Source organism: Anabrus simplex, chromosome 5 (assembly GCF_040414725.1).
Source record: "Anabrus simplex isolate iqAnaSimp1 chromosome 5, ASM4041472v1, whole genome shotgun sequence".
Classification (NCBI taxonomy): domain Eukaryota; kingdom Metazoa; phylum Arthropoda; class Insecta; order Orthoptera; family Tettigoniidae; genus Anabrus; species Anabrus simplex.
In genome coordinates, this window is record NC_090269.1 from 120,832,153 (window position 1) to 120,854,128 (window position 21,976).

The window sequence follows — 21,976 nt, forward strand, 5'->3', positions numbered from 1 at the left end:
GCCTCCTGGAGAAGCGTTAACTCAATGGATAAAAGCACCATGTCGTCCGCGTATGCGTACAATTTGACCTTTTCAGTTCTAATGCTCTGAGTTATGTCCACAGTTACTATGTTAAATAGGAGCGGGCTAAATGGATCACCTTGTAAAACTCAGTTTGTTTGTTCAATTTGATCTGATATATCAATATTGTCATCTATTTGTATGAAATTTTTATTCAGAATGTTCCTTAAAATCCTCGTGATGGAATTTTTCCCAATGAGGTTTCCCAGTTTATCGATTGCTATATTTCTATTTACGAGGTCGAAGGCCTTAGTGTAGTCTATAAAGACAGCGTGTAGTTTACCTCTGTGGAATTTTAATGCATCTTCTATCTCCCCTTGTAAACATTTTACTGCTTGGAGAGTGAATTTACCCTTCATGAATCCAAATTGCTCTTCTGGTATTGATCCTTCAACCAAGCTGTATAGACGTTTTCTTATAAGGATTGTCAATATTTTTAGGGCAGTACATTCGAGAGCTATTCCACGATATGCGTTTGGATCCATAATGTCTCCTTTCCCTTTATACAAAATTTTAGGAGTAGAAAGTCTCCAGTCATGAGGCATTTTTCCTTGTTTTATGCATTCATTGTATATGCCTGTGCATATTTTCTTGAGGTGTGTTGCTGTACCTTTAAGATTTTCATAGTAAATTTTGTCTGGACCACAAGCCTTTTTGTATTTCGTTGTGTTTATTACATGTTCTACTTCTTCTACCGTAAAAGGATTGAAATTAATCTCTGGATACTCGTCTTCACTTAGCTCTTCTGGTCGAGTTTCGTTTGCCTGCAAGACTTTGCTGGAATGTTCTTTCCACATTTTAATCGGGATGTTGCTCGGAAAATGTGGTTGTTTGGGCAGTATTGCTTTGTACCATTGTTGTTCTGCCTCTTCTATTTGTTTTTACTCTTTTTTGTCTTGAAATATATCTTTTGCTTTTCTGATTGTAGTTTTATAATTCTTCCTTGCGTCTTTATATTTTCGTAGGGATGTTTCTGTTGGCGTTATTCTCGCGTATCTCAGTGCCTTCAGCGTGTCTTTCCTTGATTTATAGCAGTTGTTATTAAACCAGGGTTTCGCTTTTCGATTTTGTTGATTAATATATATGACGGTATTTTTGATACATCTTTCTAAATTGGCAGTGGCATTATCTATATTGCCTTCACGATTTTTTCTGTTATTGCATCTGTGTCCATTTCAACTAATCTGATTTGGTCAACTCTTCTCCCCCTCTTGGATTTTATTTTTCAATTTCGGTATTTGGCAACTCTTCCAATTTTATTTCGCTATTTGTTTTACGTCGCACCGACACAGATAGGTCTTATGGCGACGATAATATAGGAAAGGCCTAGGAAGTGGAAGGAAGCGGTCGTGGCCTTAATTAAGGTACAGCCCCGGCATTTCCCTGGTGTGAAAATGGGAAACCACAGAAAACCATATTAAGGGCTGCCGACAGTGGGGCTCGAACCCACTATCTCCCGATTACTGGATACTGGCCGCACTTAAGCGACTGCAGCTATCGAGCTCGGTCTCCCAATTTCATGATAGTATCCACTGGAAGGTGCTTCCTTGCAACTATATTTGATGCGTTGACCTTACATTGCTGAAGACTAGATGAATTGTGTTGCACCCATTTACAGACATATACGTTTTAGAGTCTCTTTTATTTACCACTATCAAGCCTTCGCTTTATAAATACTCAACTACGTTCTCCGATTTCTTTTGACTAATGTCGATTCTGCAGTTTAAATCTCCCATTAATATGGCCAGCTCATCGATAATATCTTCTTTATATTCGGGCTGAAAGTAGACAGCGATTATTAAGCATAACTTTGTTTTTACCATTATAATGGTATCGGTTTCCATAATGACACTGAATGGGAACAGTCTTGCTTTGAATAGCAAGGTTATACCGCCTTTAGGTCTGCCACGTAGGCCTTGTGTTGCGTGACAGTGTATGGAGTACAAGTTTTTGGTGTTCCATTCTACGGTGAGGAATGTTTCAGTTAAGATTACTACATCATATGGTTGGAATAACTTTTCTGGTGTCAAATCCAGGGCATTTTTAATCCTTCAATGTTCCAAACTAGTGTCTTTAATGAATCTGGGGTGCAATTTTTATTATTTTTTACGGTATCAATTTTTACATTTTTGTGAACGTTCTTATTTTTGTTTGCATTGGTTTTATCTTCACATGGAAGTTTCGAGTTTGATTCACTGAATTGGCCTGTTTCTGTGTCGACTTTGGAAACGAAAAGGCCTCACAATCACTCCTTTAGGCCAAAATCTTGAGTCTTCTGTTGCTTTTAGTTGCCTATATGAGAATCCTATTTTGAACGATTTATAAGTACCCGGTGAAATTAATTCTTCACATATTATATTTTTCTCTATTCCTTTCTGTTGAAGGAAGTTTTTGGCGTTTTTTGTTGTGGTGCTTTTGGATAGTTTACCCAAATACAGCCATGCATCCCTTTCTGCTGCTTGAATCGTGTTGTCCATAGAGGTTCCTATGATGACCTGTTGGTTGCGCTTATTTATTCTTCTTTTATTTATTTATTTGTAACTGTTATGTTAATCTTGTTCACCATTTTTATTGCAACGGTGTTCGAAGTTTTTTCCTACATATTCTATGTTCGAGTCGTGGATGGTAGCTTTTGTTTCGCTGATGATAGGTTGCTCTACTGATTTTGGTCTTTCCTCTGTCATTTGGTTTGTCTTTGCCTTCCGAGGGCTGTAATCAAGTTCTATATTGATTTTGTCTAGTTGTTCACTTTTCTTTTTGAGGCATTCTACAGTTAGCTTGGAAAGTGCTTCAGCCATTTTTTTTTATAGTTCCGCACGCATGTCTTCCAGTGCTCCGCTGCATGTTCTTTCCTGCTTTATACAGGGTGAAATCTTGTACACAGCTAATGCATAACCATAGAAGTTTTGACTTCTTTTTATTGGTTGATTTAAGAGCGTTGAATTGACCTTGTTGTAGTTCCGCACATGAGAGGTGGTGCCATCGCTGGCATAACCAAATACAGTAGAGATAATACGCGACACTTACGGATTTCACCTTGCTAAAATGGGAGACAATTCGACGGTGGCGCTCCTAGTGACTTGACCTGAACAAATCGCGCTAAATTCAAATATCAATGGAAATGTATATACGGAAATTGATAAATAAATTACGTCTAGAAAGAAAGTGTTATTGAGATATTAACTTCGAAGTTGCTAAAGCAATTCTGGATATATGAATGAAGAATTATTTAAAAGGTTATTATTCAAAGACTGGAATTAGACATATAAACAAGAAGTGAAATGGACTGGTGTGAAATGACTTGATCTTTCATTTATGCATTACTTTTTTAGCTTTAGCATTCCTGCCTGAACTCTTACGGTTGGATTTGTCTTTTTTTCTCATTTAAAAACATTGTACCATCACATTAAGACACTTGTCAATAAAAATATCGGCACATTCCTTACATATATGATGCAACGAATTAACATTTAATAGCTGGACAATTTTCCTCTTAACATGAAGCCTACTAACAGAAAGATTCCTTACACATATGATGCAATGAATTAACATTTAATAATAATTGTACCGGGTGGTACACCTCCACGCCGCTAATTCAAACTTTGCGCCAGTTGAAACTCCTCTACTGGAGGAAGTCTGAACTTTATCTACTGCGTAAATTTTCAAGTTTCTCAGAAGATGTCACTACTTGTAAATTTTGAAGTTTCTGAACTGGGTCGTTTTCGATGTATTGTTGTTTTGCCTGTAGTAAGAAGTGTGGACATTCTCTTCCAGATGGCACTACTGAAGAAATACAATCATGCACCCTAGTGCGAAGTGAAAGAACTATGTTTTGAAGAAATTTTGTGTTCATAAGTTTGTTCTTTGTTAAATTTCTTTTAGTTATTGTTTATGTTGGCAATATTAACCCCTTCTTTCCGCCAGGTTTGAATTTAGCCAATCCCGAATTTCTTTAATTAATTTATGACCAATCAGGTGTATCTTCTTCAACTTGGATATGTTGCTTAACCCTAAGCAATAAAATTATTGTGGGAGGGTGTTCTCATTCCTGAAACGCCTCGAACTTTCCATGAGGGTTTATAAACTGCTGATTTTCGGGTCTCCGGGCCACTTCAGTAACATCTATCAGTGCATAAAGTACGTAGCAGGGGGCGGGAAGCGCCTCTTTCTTCGGGCAGCAGTTCAACCACAAGGTAATGTCCGTTTAATAACTTATTTTGTGCTAGCTCAGCAGTTTAACTCTCGGGGCAGGTCCGAAGCTTTTCTACCATGTAACTTTTCCCCTAATATGTAAAGACACTCGGTATCAATTCTATCTGTTTAAACTATAAATTGGGATAGAGAGTGCTTAAACCTCTCGAGCTCCCACTCATATTGCTTTGAGGTGAACTTATTTTCTCAACCGTTTCTTCCATTCTAGTGTAATGTAAATTGTTTCCTTCTAAAAGTCACCTCTTTAGTATGGGATTAGCCCTTGCAGTAACGGCCTAGTGCCAAGTAGGTTTTAAACAAATGTATTAGGAGTGCAGATCGCCTCCTCTCAAATTAGTATTTTAGAGGCCATGTAATTAACCTTTTCTCACTTAATAGGCCTCAGTAGGTTGGGTATTTGTACCCTTGTGTCTATGTCCTTGGAGGACAGCTTGAAGGTGGAATTTGGTGTGGCCTTTGATAGGCTAGAACTTTGAGAGCTGGTTGCTCTTTCCAAAATAAAAATTGTGTTTTCTGCGCGCCTCGAGGAGGCTTTACTGTGTAATTGGGAGCAAGTGCTCCTGAACATGATTGGGGTCTTCTACCCCTTTGTCGAATCTTGTTTTTTGGGTAAAGTTGGGCTAATTGCTCAAGAATTGTGAGTCCGGGGCTCGAAGCCCAAATCCTGTGAATACTGTAATTGTACATTTGGTGCCTTGCTACTCTGTACCTGCCATTCTTGTTATTTCTTAATCTTGAAAAGAAAATATAACCTTGTTAAATTTTATCTTAACTTTAATTTCGTATTTTGAGACCTGTTCACCCCCGCACCTTCTTTCACCTCTGCTGTTCCACAGATACCTCGGAATAATAATAATAATAATAATAATAATAATAATAATAATAATAATAATAATAATAATAATAATAATAATAATAATAATAATAATAATAATAATAATAATAATAATAATAATGTTTTTGTTTTACGTCCCACTAACTACTCTTTTACGGTTTTCGGAGACGCCGAGGTGCCGGAATTTAGTCCCGTAGGAGTTCTTTTACGTGCCAATAAAACTACCGACACGAGGCTGACGTATTTGAGCACCTTCAAATACTACCGGACTGAGCCAGGATCGAACCTGCCAATTTGGGGTCAGAAGGCCAGCGCCTTAACCGTCTGAGCCACTCAGCCTGGCGAATTAACATTTAATAGCTGGACAATTTTCCTCCTAACATGAAGCCTACTAACAGAAAGATAATCTATAAAATCCCGGCCTTAATCTGAGAAGAGGGATAAAGAAAGAAAAGTATGAAAATGTTGTCGATAGTGATGCTTTAAGGAATATTTACGTACAATTAGAGCAAAAATGTAACATACCCTTGGCTGTATTGTCGAGGATTTTTAAAGTCGCTGGCCTGGAAATGATCTGAACAGATCTTATAATTTTTTATATGAGCGTAACGTCCCTTCTTTCTTGTACACCTTATCCAGATCGCTTCTGTGACATTTCAAAACCCACAGATCACACCTACAACATTGCACTATAGAATAAAATATGCGTATTACATTTTATGCCAGTTAAAATATGGGTCGAGCAGGTCAGAAGATTATGAAGTACTATAAAAATCTCTGTCACTGGAAGAATATATATGCAAACACAATATTACTTACATGTTCTTGTCACGAGAGAACCTGAAGAACGCCCGCGCATTTTTCTCTACTTCGTAATTACTTTTTTTTGCTATTTTGCTTAACGTCGCACCAACACAGATATGTCTTATGGCGACGATGGGAGAGGAAAGGTCTAGGAAGTGGAAGGAAGCGGCCGTGGCCTTAATTAAGGTACAGCCCCGGCATTTGCCTGGTGTGAAAATGGGAAACCACGGAAAACCATCTTCAGGGCTGCCGACATCGTAATTACTGCAGCCAAACACAACACATACCTTTCCCCTCATATTGAGAGGAGATATCGAGGAATGACACACACTACTATTTATTTATGTCAACTCACTGAAAACGCATAAATAACACCAAAAACTTCACACAAAAATACACGTGCTCTTATGAGAGAATCGGTACTGTTCAGGTCTATCCGCTAGAGTGAGCTCCAGTAGCTGTCCCTCGATATCTCGCTCAGTGTCGCGTATTATCTCTACTGTATTTGGCATAACCCATCGCAGGTCACAGCTGCATCATTTTCTTCAACTCGTTTGTCGCATATTGAACAGATTTCATGCTTATCAATTTTCTCGCTAGGTGTCGCAGTTTGCTGGTGGCTTTCTTTCGGCATGCCTGGTTGGTATATCTGTATTTTCTGTGTTCTTCGCAAAGCAGGCTCCAAGATGGCAGATCCTGTAAAATATCTTGCCTAGTACTCTTTTGAAATATATATTCTTTATTCTACACTAGGATTATCAAAGATTATACTTCCTAACACAATTATTATTAACGGCACTTCACTTAGACAGATATCACTTACTTTTGTGAATTGTATCACTGTTTTATTTCGTATTTGTAAGATCCGATTTTAATTGCGTGCTCATGCTAAGTACAGAAATAATTGAGTCTCATTACTTCTATCAGTATTAACATTCAACTTTCATAGTAGAACAGAGCAAAAGTAATTATATAGTTTCATTATTTCTATCAATTTTAACATGCAACTTTTGTAGTTTCAATCTTGCCGCCTGATGTTTAAGGCCCCATTCACAATGCAAACGTAACCGTAAACTTAACGACGTAACGTAACCGTAAAATTAACGTAAAATTTATGGTATTCACAATGGAGGAACGTAACATTAACGTAAAGAGTACACAGCAGCCAATCAAAACACTGCCATGTTATTTAGTACGGAAGTCAGGTTTTGGGCTATCTCGCAGTTTTATATTTCAGTACCTCGATGGAATCAAACAACGTGGTAGCGGAATTCCTATTACTTCAAACATCTATTGCTTTACTCCTGGGAGCTGTGTAGGCCTACGGTACCTGAAAAAGCGATCTAAACAACGGTGCAGAAAATGGGTTCATCCCTTGAATCAAAGAAGGTTATCTCAGGGCGATTTCGGTAATCTACTGTAAGAAATGACCCTCATCAGTTCGTTTTGGACGTGCGGATGAAACTTGAACTGTTTGCCTTTCTTACGATTTGCTTCCCCTTTTGTAATAAAAAGAAATGTAAGGTCTCCTTTACCGACATCTATGACCCTACTATCACAACCCGATAAGATGTTTGGATCTATTTGTTTGGATGATATCGTTTTCGTAAACTAGTAGTCCGTCATAATGTTAAGAAATATACAGGGACACTGTTTTATTTATGACAGGGATTGTCTCTCGTCCGTTTGCCAGCGCTGCGAGCTTGTCCCCCGCCATTTATTGTCAGATTTCATTATTACAGGATATTAATTTCCACCTATTATTTTTCGGTACAGCGTATTTGTAATTATTTTTCCTTCTACCGTACATAGCCTATACACAAAGAGAATTACAAGTGTTTCGTCGAAAGAAGTCATTATATCATGCACAACACACAATGTTTACCTCTGCTCTGATTGGCTGGTTCTTAAAGTTAACGTACAATTAACCGCAAGAGCTTGGAGTTTGCAATCCCTTAATTTTACGGACTCGCAGTTAAGTTTACGTCGGCGCATTGTGAATGGATCCATTAGATAAGATGGCCGCTAACTTCTAAGTTAACGTTAATTTTAAGTTTACGTTACGTTACGTTTGCATTGTGAATGGGGCTTATGGTCGGTCCGCCAGTTGCGCCCCTGTTAACATGTCTCTCACAAGGTTAGTCTAGGGAGGTCAAGACACGAATATTAGTTATGGAGCCGCCATGTTGAGTCTTTCGGCGAGCGTAACGAAATGCAAGTGTATTCAAATTTAGAGGATTTAGGTACCAAGCATTGAAATGAAAACAAACAACTATATTTCATGTAGAATTGAACTGGGCATCTATTTTTCCTATATATATCATCTGCGCTGTCGAAATATATAATCTAATTGATAGAAACATAGAAATCTGCACGCTCCCTCTGTTATATTATTATTATTACATGGAATATTGAATTTAAAGTACTTGAAGATAGTTGTAGTAAATTACCTTAAGCATTTCCTTGATTAAGAAACTATTTACCGGTACTGTGCGTTTCTGAGAGGTTACCCCCAGCATATTGACAACATGCCTCTTGTGCTAAGTGCATTAAATTATGTTTGCTAACTGTTGCTATCCACTCACATGATCATTTCTTTGGGTTCAGAGGAAAAACATACTCTTCACATATACAATAAGAGTGATGAAATCAGCAACTCTAACTAGTTTATGGATAACCCATGCAGCTAAATAGTACAAAGTGGTGGTGGTGTTGGTGGTAGTGATTGCCGTTTTAAGAGAAAGTACAACTGGACAATCACGGAATACCATTATGGATACAATCCACAACCAAGTCGTATAATGCAATGAAATTGAGAAGAGTGCAACGACTAATAAACATTAAAATAGCTGAGGCCTTCCGTACAACATCACATGAGACACTATGTATCATAACCGGGTTAACTCCCATCGTGATAGAACTTGGAGAAATTGCCAGGCACTATGATATAGGAAAACGGACTGGAGAAATGGTAGTGGGAAAAGAGACTCTGAAACTTGATTCCAGGATGTGTTATAAACAATGGTTTCACCCGGCTCAAACGGTTAAAATACAGGACAAAATGGTTGACAAACACTATCCATTCCAAAGCTATACAGATGGAAGCAAAAGTGAGGCTGGAGTTGGATCTGGAATAATTCTGTACAGTCACTATGAACCTCCTCGACAATACCAATTCAAATTACACAATACCTGTTCAAATAATCAAGCAGAACAATACTCAATATTGAAGGCACTGGAGAAATTACAAGACATCAACCACGAAAATAGAGCAGCAATTATTTACACTGATGGTAAAAAACCCTGGACCTACTCAAAAACAATGGCAAAAGCAACAATCTCTTAGAAGTGATCAGAAGGAAGATGAGAGACCTACAACTACAAAACTGGGAAATACACTTTTCATGGGTTAAGGCTCATGTCGGCACAGAAAGCAACGAAACTGCTGATCAATCGGCGAAACAAGCAGCCAGCAGGACAGACCTAGAAGTGACTTTCGATAAAATTTCTGATGCAGAAAAAAAGGGTATTGCATGGGAGAAGTTTACAATTGTGGGAAGAAGAGTGGAGAGAAACTTCCAATGGATCAATAACGAAAGCATATTTCCCAAGTGTTAAAGCGAGACTTGACTCAAAATTTATCTTAAGCCACAATATGACGGTTAGGATGACAGGGCATGAAGAAATAGGGACCTATCTGCATAGATTTAAAATCTAAGAGCTTGCGACGTGTCGGTGTGGCGAAGAAACGCAAAGTGTGGACCACATCCTATATGAGTGTGAATTATTAAAACACGAAAGGATAAAACTAAAGACAAATGTAATCAACTGAGGTAGGCCACTCGACTACAAGCAAGAGTGAACTCATAGGTAAATACTTAAAGTTCTTTAAACTGTTCGTGAAGTGTATCAATTTTGATGACCTGACGCAGGGCATAGTTATGTCAAGAAAGAACACTTTCATTGAAAAAAACCTGTAACATGATGTTTCTAGGCTAGACACATTAAAATCAGACATGTAGGTATAGGTAACATAATTAATAGAAAATGTAATCACGACTACAAAAGAATACTTATGCATGTAGTATTACTTAAATTGTAATGGAGCATGCAGTTAATGAGTATGTTAATAAAAAAATTTAAAAATTAAAAAACTGGACAATCACCCGCTGTTAATACTAATCACAGGAAAAGAATGGAAGGGATCCGACACTTTCTTAGAAATATGAAGGTATCGGCTTAAGAAGGACTAAGGCCACGAAGTTCGTGAAAATAAAAGACTCCCTAGGCCTCGAATGTTCTAATACAGTCGGCGTCGGAAAAGAAGAAGAGTTGGCCAAGTGAGGTCGGATTGGATACGAAAAAGTGAGGAGCCTGGTACAAGTAAGTGAAAGCAACGCTAGGACTCAGCTAAGGGCCTCGTGGTCGCCAACCCACTCTCCAAAGTTAGAAGTCACTGGGTCCCCATTTTATTCACCTCTGATGACAGGCAGGGGATATCGTGGATGCATTCTGCCGCCCCCACGAAATGATACAAAGCCGGCATCTATATTTTGTTTATGTCAACATCCTTTGAAAATTGGTGATCATAATTTTGTTAGCTATAGTCTTAAGTTGTCTTTTGACAAGAAAAGAAATCAAGGTAATACTCATCATCATCATATCACCATCATCATCATCATCATCATCAAAATGTTTGGCACAAGTCGTAAGAAAATCCACTAATCCTACTTCCTAAACACTCTAATAGTTGTTTTTGAACAGGCATTTTATTTGCGAGTTTGCTCGTTAAATATGGTTTGTGTCAAGTAGCTATCAACTTGCATTTGGAGATAGTGGGTTCAAACCCCATTTTCGGGGTTGAACATGCTTTTATGGTGCATTTAATTGCAAATTTTCGTGATTTTGATAAATGCATCATATTTTAATATTTTAGCGCCTACATGGCATATTTTAATCAGTTTAATTGTTTTTACAGTATATTTAATCAGTTTTCATCTGGTTGATGTTGGCAGTAATGTTGCGCATGATGACGCAACTTGTCATGTGGTCAGGAGTTATGATGTCACGCAGTGAATCCCCTGTTTCATCATCTACCCTCACGTTTTGTGCTTAGCTGTCGACTGGCTGTCCGTTGAGTCGTGTAACGGTGTTGTGAGCTGCTTGTGACCAAATTATGTTCCGCGTATGAAGTGTCCGTTAAAAAGTTCTTTAAATGCCGAAAATAAGAGCAACTTCGTGTTGTAGATTAACTAATTTACAGAAGGAGTTTTCAGGTGACTTAATATCTGTGGATAATAGGGCACGGTTCTGTGGAACGTGCAAGAAAACTATAGGGAGTGAGAAAAGATTTCAAATAGTTCAACACATAAACACAGCAAGACATAAGGAGAATTTAACGAGCAAACTCGCAAATAAAATGCCTGTTCAAAAACAACTATTAGAGTGTTTAGAAAGTAGGATTAGTGGATTTTCTTACGACTTCTGCCAAACATTTTTAGCTGCTGATATTCCCTTGTATAAAATTAATAGCCCCACATTAAACATTTTATTGGCAAATAGCCCACACTCGACAACATGTGCCTGAAGCAAGTACATTGCGTAAGACTTACGCAGGAATTTGTTACAATAACGTATTGTTAAATTTACAAATTGAATTAGCGGATCAGTTTGTGTGGTTGTCTATTGATAAAACCACTGAATCCGAGGGCCGATTTATTGCTAATGTAATTGTGGGCGCCTTAAATAAGGAACAAAAGACAATATCATATCTTCTTAATGTGTATGAATTGCCGGCCACTAACAATGTAACTGTGTGTGATGGACTCATTAAAATCATTACGGCCATCTGGAGTCAAATACGGCCGGTTACTTTTATTTGTTACCGATGCAGGTACTTATATGATAAAATCAGGACAAACACTGAAGGACATTTTTCCTAACTTAATTCATATAACTTGTTTGGCACATGCTCTTAATCACATTGCTGAGACAATACGCAATTCTTTCCCATTGGTAGATCGATTTGTGGCCTGTTCAAAGAAAATGTTAAATCTCCTTCAAGAGTCAAGTTGTTTAGATCAACAGCACCCAATATCCTACTTCCTCCTGCGCCAGTGTTAAGACGATGGGGAACATGGCTGGATGCAGCTTTGTATTATGCTCAGCACATAGAAGTATTCAAAGAGATTGTTAATTCATTGGACTCGAATGAAGCTGCATCAATACAAACCGTGCAAAATATTCTGTCAGGCACTGAGTTAGAAGAGAATCTTGTTTTTATCATGCCCATTTTTCTTTTTTGTCAACCGCCATAACGTCACTGGAAGCTGTAGGATCTCCCTTAAAGGAAATACTTACCGTACTGTTTTCGAAAAAAAAAACCTATATCCAATCTAAATTCTGTTCTTGGTAGTATAGGACAAAAAGGGAAAGAAAAAATAAATTATGTAGCTTCAAAAAATCCTGGTTATAAACACTTGTGCGATATTCGAGACATTCTCGAAGGAAAACCGTCTGTCACACCATGAGACTTGCCTCTTTCTGTGGAGCAGTTATCATCATTTAAATATGCCCCAATAACATATTGTGATATGGAAAGAAGTTTGTCACGTTACAAAAGTGTTTTGCGAGACAAGAGACGATGTTTTTCAGTTGAAAATTTGTGTAAAGTGATGGTTGTGAACTGCAATTCATCGCTCAGCAATGATAGCGGGCCAATTTCTGCTTCAACCTTCAAGGAATAAATATAAGTTTACTATTATCAATACTAACCTGACTTTTTTCAATTTAATAGTGCATATTTATTGGCATATTTTTAAGTTTTAAGAGCATTTTTGCATGCAGAGCTCTAATCGCTGTCCTTCGATATCTCGCAGAGTGTCGCGTATTGTCTGTACTGTATTTGACTGTCTGTAGTGTATTTGCCTTGGTCTCTCGGTTTAGTATGGGAGAATACTGAAGTATCCAGTATTGTATATAGTGTATTTGCTACTCTAAGATTTGCTATATCTTCTCATGAACTTCTTTGGTTGCGTGTTACACCGTTGCCTACGAGAGATACAAGGCCGGGAAGTGCGCGCTAGTTCCGAGCAGAAAAAACCGTCCCCAACCAGGTTCGCAGTACCGCCGCCAGATGTCTTGACATCGTGCTATAGTTTGCATGTGCTGTAGTGTATTAACCCTTTGGCACTCAGCCTATATGCAGGGGTTTGCTCGAAGACACTCGAACTAATTTTTGTGATTTTCCAAAGCAAATTACAAAAAATCAACACGTAAACAGTTTAACACACATTAAAATAAATCACACTAATACAGGAAACTATGAGCATTTCAGAAATGAATATACCTAGGACGTATTGTTATTGGTAAAGCCCAAATAAATTATTAAATTTCTAAAATAAATTAAAAAATAAATTATGGTTGTCAATGACAGAAAAATCAGACATTATTGCGTCTTCCTTCTTTACTCTTAGACGTGAAAGAAAGAACATTTAATTCTGAATAATTTGATATAAATATGATGTGTGTGCTGCAATTCACTCATGAGGCATGGCACAAAGTTGTTCAGTGTACATGTAACGGTCATCGAAGTCAGGTCCTCGCGGTCCGATGCACGCTGAGCAGCTGTGACTGTGTCATTTCCCACATAATGGGAATCACATTCGGCAAAAGAAGGTCATTATTAGTGTCTAAATCATCTGAAAATTCAAGAATATCGGTCTCATTCGGCCTTGAATATGGCGTAGCCATTACGATAAAAAGATGACGCAAGCACGTGCAACAACGGAGTTATGAAAAGGAGTAAAATTGTAGTTTACGAAGTATATCGAACACACGATATACCAAAGAAACGAAATAAACTCTAAACAAAACTCATAGCAAGATCAACTTGTAGTATTCATAAGCTTACCAAAATAGATCCACGCAATAACAACTTCAAATAACCACAACATAAACATTCAAGGTCAACAGATTTCAATTGAAAATAAAAATAACTTGTAGGGCTGGTGGATATATCTGTTGAGTAAAACGCAAATTCAACGCTTTAAGGCACCGTCACGATCAACTGTTACGACTTAACAGCTACGCAAATGACCAAAATCCGTAAATAGGACAGAGCCGATGTATCGGCGCCGTGAGCTTTCTCGCCATAACCTCTCGCGCCGATAGATCGGCGCGCTGAGTGCGAAAGGATTAACATAATGGAGAAATACGTATACGTATACATTTCACTTATTGTTAGTGTTCAAGTGAACTCCAATTAGATTTAATATACACTATAAAATATTGTATATCGTACTGTAAGTCCAATTCGTCAAAGAAAGGAGAACATTGGAGTTTTCAATCGTTTCCTTCCGATCCACTTTTAAATGAGAAGTGGAGAATTGCTATATCCAGACAGGGGGGCAAATTAGGTTCCCTTTGGTAGCCTGGGATGTCATCCAGAGTCAAATATTGAGACTTCAGTTTATGGGCTACAGATTCATTAGATCAGTTCACTGCCTCCGACTTCCACATCAAAAGACACTTAAGAATTATGTCGGCTTTTCGAATGGAGAAACTGATTAACATCCCTTATGAAAGAAAGGCTCCATTACGAAGCCATGAACTTGACATGCGTGGAGGAAACGTTAGGATCCCTTATCATAGATGAAATGGCTATCAAGCCCAGAGTACACTATAATCGTAATCTTGACCAACAACAGGTTTGGAATTATTTGATGAGATGCTCGAAGGTAAGCTAACTAATCAATTCGCGATTATTGTATTTTGTTTCAGATGTACTATTTTTAGTAGGCCTAGACCTAAGATATCTGCAAGTTTTATGAAATATTATCTTAGACGCTATTGATATTAAGAATGACACCATGCCTTTTCAGAGAAACCTGTCACTCTGGAGTTGTCTTCCTTGGCCATAATATGTGGTTATCTTGTTCGAGTTGTGGAAGAAAATTCCAGTTGTGAATCATGCTTGGGACAGGTATCCTCGGCCACTACTGACAGTCCGCTGATGTGCCTCATTAGGATGAAATCGTGGAGCAAGAAAATATGTTTACTTTCTGCAAAATATGTTGAATTTTACGCGTCACTCCTTACGTCATCTAGGTAATACGAATTTAGTTTTAAAACCTTAACGTTTTTGTTGTTCCAAAGTTCATTGAGGAATTCAAATGTGACGAGAGTGATCAGAGAACACTGACTGTAACTCTCATTACAAAACTTTTAAAACCAATACTCGACAATAAAGCTCATAAAATTACAGATGGAAAGGAACTTCAGGACAAAGCATTTAAGTTGGAAGATCCTAAAAATGTGAGTGATACGAGCAGTGATCATGGTAAGTCATTTTAATGTATTGCTTTCATTATTAAATGCAGTTGACTTCGCCTAAAATAATTCCAAATATCCCTTAAATGTGCTTTACTTTACATCCAATCACATTTAGGTGGTCCTAACTTCATTATTTGTAATTTCTTACGTCTTTAAAAACCAACATGTACTATTAATTGAATGTAGTTCGCGCGAACTGCATAGCACAATGTCGAGGCCTCTAGTGGACATGAGTAAAACTACTTGCGACCTGCACACCGCCGTTTCTATCCTCTTATATCGATCGCCGTCTCGATCCTCTTATATCGATATAAGAAGTTCGAGACGGCGGTGGACCCGCATCGGTCCATATCCCGGCCTTGTACATCTCGTAAGTCAACGGTTACACTCACCATCATCGGCTTAGTCTCGTCCGCGACATCGTACTGTACGGTTCGTTGTGTTCGAGGTTTCGTGTTCGGTGTCTGACGTTTCTAGAACTTACTCGTGCGTTCGGGTGCTAGCTTGCGTGTGATTGTGCAGTGGTGGTGGCATGAGTTCTGATAGTGGAGGTACTCGGGACTTTCATCCCGCGTCAAATAGTAATGTTGAACGGGAAGAAGAAGTGAAAATGGATACAACCGTGAATGATAATTCTACTCCTACCCCTTCGTTGCAAACCGCGACTCAATCCAATCCTAACCCTCCCCCTCCTGCTCAACCTCCTAATACTAGTGCATGTAATTTATACCCATTAAACCACCCAGGACCATATTTTGTTTTTGTTTCATCTAAACAAGGTAATAACATTGGCAATCTACACCCTATGGCTATAGGGCGTCTACTCCATGAAAGGAAATTTCCTGTTAAATCCATCCAGTATAAAGGCCGTAACAGGATTCAGGTAAACTTTCACTCTCCTAATCATGCTAATGACTTTCTGCAGAATAAGTTTCTTGAGACACAAAAGTTGCATGCCTTTATTCCTCACTCAAATATCTTCCGCGTAGGCATTATACGCGGTGTTGAGAAAGATCTAACTGAATCCGATATTCTTACTTTACTTCAGAGTGACGTCAAAGTTCATTCTGTTCAACGCCTACGCCGTAAATCCCTCCAAGATGGTCAGTCAGTATATCTACCTACCGGCTCCGTCAAGATTGTTTTTTGCTCCAAAACGTTGCCCAAATATGTTTCAATCTATCATGTAATGTTAGAAGTCAATCCCTTTATATTTTACCCCATTATTTGTTCCAAATGCCAGCGTTATGGACACACCATACGCAATTGCCAGTCCACTAACTTTCGCTGTCGCAACTGTGGTTTGAACCATTCTACCTCAGACTGCCTTGCTAATGTCAAGTTATGTGTACATTGCAATCGGGACCACGAAACGGGTTCATCAGATTGTGCTGTTCATCAGAAGCAAGTGGAAATCAAAAAACTTATGTGCACTGATAACATTTCGTTCTCAGAAGCTTCAGCTCGACTATTTCCACCTACTTATTCTGAGTATCATAACGTCCAACAATTTCCTCCCCTACCCTCTCAACATCCTTCTCCATTACCAGACGCCCCTCGCAAACGCAAATTCACACAAGTGGTTGTTAAGGATTTGCCACCTAAACCTTCTCCCGGCTATGATAGAGCTGCGTATCTCCAGCTAGTGCAATCCACTACATCATCTCACCCCTCTCAATCTCTGAATTATCAATACCCCATTCAACCCAGTCAGCCCACTCCCTCAACATCGAGCCCGTCAATGCCTCTGCAACCCGCACAGCATTCTCAAACAGGTACTACACTTCCTCAGCGAGAACATGTTCATCAGTGTGTTCTCCATCTTCTCATGCAGCTTACTCAACTAATTGGCGATCACCCCAATATCTTACCAGTTATTAGTCAACTTCGCGAAAGTTTACACCTTAGCTTTAATAATGGTAGTACGCATCCTTCAATGGAATGCTAGGAGCCTACAAAATAAACACTACGAATTCAAAATTCTCATGCACGAAACATCTCCTCATATAGTCGCTTTGCAAGAAACTTGGTTTTCTCATACAACTCACTTTTACTTTCCAGGATATTCTATCGAACGCCATGACGGACCAGGATTTGATGGTGTCGCACTTATGATACATACTTCGTTATCGTACACTCCATTACATCTACAATACATAATACCAAATACCTATTCCCTAGGTCTTATATATCAGAACACATATGTTATAAACTTGTATAATCCCCCTGATAACTACATATCTTTTGCCCAATGGTTCAAATTTTTTAATCAGTTTCCACCTGATACCCAACTGTTGTTTTTAGGCGATGTCAACATTCATCATACTCAGTGGGGAGCTCCGCTCAACACCTCCAAAGGCACACAATTCTTACATGCTGTAACTCAACATAATCTCTTGCTTCTGAACGATGGTTCCCCTACCAGGCTCACTACTCCTAGTTCGTTGCCTAGTGCAGTCGATCTATCACTTTGCCGCAACTCCATTGCCTCTATAACCACGTGGAGAGTACTCAGTGACACTCATACAAGTGATCACTTTCCTATCCTCATTACTTATGGCCACGGGTATATCCCTAAAAATCCCCTTAACGACCATTATATCGCTCCGCTACGTTCCATGAAACAGTTCAATGCTTCGTGCTTTAACTCCTACATGGTAACCCAATTGGAGACCTTCCCTGTAACAGAATTATCCTATCACTCCCTGCTCAAAATAATAACACAGTATCTGGACCTCTACCATCCTTTTACGACACCATCAAACTCCATGACCACTGGTGCCTCTCAATTAAAGTGGTGGGACAGTGAATGTCACCAACTAATCCTTAAACGCAAGAGACTCTTCAAAATTTATCGTAAAACTCTAACCCCTTCACACTACTTTCACCTCAAACATCATATTGCGCATATCAAACGTGTATTCAATCAAAAACGACGACAGGCATGGAAAACTTTTATATCCTCTTTCCATAACCATATTTCTGCATCTCGCTTATGGAATGCTATCCGTGCTCTCACCCGGGCTTCCACTCACGTTCCACGCCCTCAAATCCCGCCGCCTATTCTGAATGACTTTATCAGGTCCCTCACTCCAGATCATGCACTTCCACCTTATACTCCAGTTATCTCTGCTTCCACTCGTAATTGTTCAGTACTTTCACGTCCCATCACTCTCCCTGAGCTCACGTCCGTTCTTAATTCCTGCAAATCATCCACTCCCGGTCCTGATTATATCTCTTATGCCATGTTACAACAGTTGCCGACCAAAGCCCTACACGTGCTTGTTCAGTACTTTAATTTTGTGTTACATACTACGACTCCTCCTCCCGAGTGGAACACTTTTTTCCTAGTTCCGGTTCCAAAGCCTCGACGTCCAATGACCTCCCCTCACAATATTCGCGGAATAATTTTGCCGTCTTGTATACGCAAACTATTTCTTAAACTCCTGCTCCAAAGGTTTCTCTGGTACTTGGAATATTATTCCCTCCTTCCCAAGTATCAGTATGCTTACTGTAAGGGTCGAAATGCTCAGGATGCGATCAATATGCTTATAATAGACATCTTATTAGCTAAATCTCGAAAAGAACACACTATTGCTGTCTTCCTCGATATACGAGGTGCCTTTGATTCCGTCCCCCTGAATATGTTATGGGATGTGTTATCACAGAAAGGCATCCCAACCACTTTCATAACTCTTCTACGTCATCTGTTAACGTCTCGCACTCTAATCTTCAAACCTCCTCTCACTACGCCATCCCCTCGTCAAGCTAATGTCGGCGTCCCTCAAGGTGATATCTTCAGTGGAATACTGTTTGCTTTATATTTATCCGGCCTCGAGCAACTTGCCCTCCAATCTGCCCGAATTCTTATGTATGCTGACGACATAGTTCTCTACTTTTCCCATAAAGACGTAGATGTTGCTCGCAAATGTATAACACGGCTACTCATTCAAGTTCAGTCCTGGTTACATACTCATGGGTTCTCTTTATCACCCGATAAATGCTCTGCAGTAATCTTTACTACCAAGCGGATTTACAACTCCGAGCCCTTACTGTTCGATACTTATGAAATTTCCATACGTTCGCACCATAAATATCTTGGCATTATCCTTGACCGTAAATTACAATTTTCCCAACATATACAACACCTACGTAACTGTACTGCCACGTATATTAACCTCCTCAAAGCCATTACACGTCGTTCGTGGGGAGCTGATCCTGCTACAGCAAAATTAGTCTACTGCTCCACGATCCGTGCTCGTTTCGACTACTGTGCACATATAATTGATCTAGCATCACCATCTGCCCTTCAATCCCTCACCACAATTCAAAATCAAGCACTACGAGTTTGTTTTGGTGCGTTGTCTACCACGCCTACTAATGCCTTATTAGTTGAAACTGGTGACCCTCCTCTTCTCCTTCGACGCAGATTTCTAGCAGCTAAGTATCTCCTCAAACGACTTCTCGTACTCTCCAATAACCTTCTACCCAAAATACAATTACTCGCTCAATCATTCGCAACGCCTATCCCACATCCTTGCCGAGCCCCTGCCTTAATTTGGGCATTTCAGTTTGTCTCCCCTTTTAAATCTACTATTATTCGTAGTCATGTGCTACCATACTATTCTGTGGCATACGATGTGATTCAATATACACCTCCTATTATTCATTCTAAAGAATCTTCTTTTGCTATGCTCCCTTACCGGCTTTCATATTTTCCTCTACATTTTAAAAAAGTTCGCATATCATCCACTAATGCCTGTCCCAATTTTTATACTGATGGATCGAAAAATTCTTGTGGTGTCGGCGCTGCTTTTTATTACGAACAGACTCAGTATGCTGAATTGTTTCACTTATCGTCCCACTTTTCTATTTTTTCGGCTGAACTCCTTGCCATACGCCAAACATTACTCTACATCAAACATTCATCCATACAATCTGCTAATATATTCACTGATTCTCTCTCTGTGCTACAAACACTAAAATCTAACAAGTTTACGCTGAACTGGTATGTTTATAACGTCAAACACATCCTCTTCAATTTACACCAATCAGGTGTCCAAATCACCCTCATTTGGATACCTGCACATAAGAACATACCAGGCAATGAACGAGCCGATCGCTTAGCGAAAGAGGCTTCCCTCTTATCTACAACCCCAGCTACATTTTCTGTTCCAGCCACAGATTTCATATCTCTCCTCAAATCACAACAACGACAAACATGGCAAAACACATGGACAACATCTGCATGTCAGAAGGGCAAATTCTATCATAGTCTCCAACCCATACTACCTACTACTTTCTGGTATCAACACGCCACCTACACTCGTCGTCATATCATCAATATCATACGTCTTCGCTTTAATCATTCCCTTACCCCTCTCTATAAATTTCGATTTCGCTTACAACCGCATCCCACATGCCATTGTGGATCTGTAGATGCTGATATCAATCATCTCTTTTTTCAATGCCCATTGTATAACTCTCCTCGTCGATGCCTGTACTCCAACTTAATACAATACAATTATCCACTTCCCACGTCAATTGCATGTCTCGTCTACAAGCCCTCTCCCACAATCATACGTATCTTAAATCAGTTCTTAGATCACTCTAATTTACAACTCTAACCCCACTTTCCCACAATACATTGACACTACTTACATATTTCATCATATTCTCATTTGCCTCCCGCCCTCCTCTTCAACCACGACACATAGCTACTGTTTTCTCATCTCCCCCTCCGCCGATCGCGTGTACCTTTTCATTGATGTTCATAACAACACAATATCGCCCCTCTTCCTCTTTTGTTTACGATTTCACCGACACTTTCCCCTCCCTACATCCCCCATATACTTTGCTCAGATCTTTCCTTCCATCCGTCCAAAGTCCTACACTCTCACATATATCCACCCCTCCGTCGTTCCCCTGCCCTCTCCTGCTTGTCCCTTATATGTTGGCCCGGTGTGTATGTTTTGTAGAAGTCGCTGAGACGGCCACTCTAGCGTGAAGATTAGTATTCCTTGTGTCCCTGTGCTTTTCCTATATCTCCTAGTCTTGTATACGTAATTCCTCACTTTTAATTGTCTAGGTGATACGTCTTTTCTTGATCTACTTTCAGTGCTTTGAACCCATTTGTGAGTCTGCTGCATGGTCTACTTCCCTCAATCTTCAAGTACTTCGTACTCCGAAAACATTGTCAACTGCATTGGTGTCCTACTTTATTGAAATTGTGTGCGTGTGTAGATCTAGTACAAATATCATACGGTATAGTGTCTGGGTGAAATAACGAGCCCAAATAAACTTCACGAACAGAACAGAACCATCATCGGCTCAGCTGACTATTGGCAACACTGGTTGAATAAAAAATGCAATCAAACACCTGTCAGTTTACTGTCAGTGCAGTGACTCATTGTAAATATCAGTATTGACCGTGACTGATTGTTCTCTTTACAATCCGATGACGCCGGCAGCGTACACGGAGAAGGGTGGTCATTTTCACGTGATCACGATGCGGTGACCGGAAAGTTGGTCTTTTAAATAGGTTATGTGAGTAGATTTTTTTAATACTTGGCCATTGAGGAAGAATGTACAATTATTATTATTTTTGTTATCGTTATTTATGAACTCTCCTAAGTAAGATCTTTAATCTTTATTAGCATTTGATGAGATGTAATCCAAGTATTATAAAACCGTTCTAAATGAATGATTTTCGGTTCTAGTTGTACGAAGGGT

At 39.2% G+C, this 21,976-nt stretch overlaps 1 protein-coding gene across 1 annotated transcript in view; it reads left to right on the forward strand.

Annotated features, from left to right (window-relative positions):
* The first annotated feature begins 21,616 nt into the window (after nucleotides 1-21,616).
* LOC136873839 (major facilitator superfamily domain-containing protein 12) overlaps nucleotides 21,617-21,976 on the forward strand; it is a 66,336-nt gene continuing 65,976 nt past the window's right edge. Inside the window, exon 1 of the mRNA XM_067147108.2 lies at nucleotides 21,617-21,790. The gene's annotated coding sequence lies outside the window, so the exon portion shown is untranslated. The remainder of the gene's footprint in view (nucleotides 21,791-21,976) is intronic.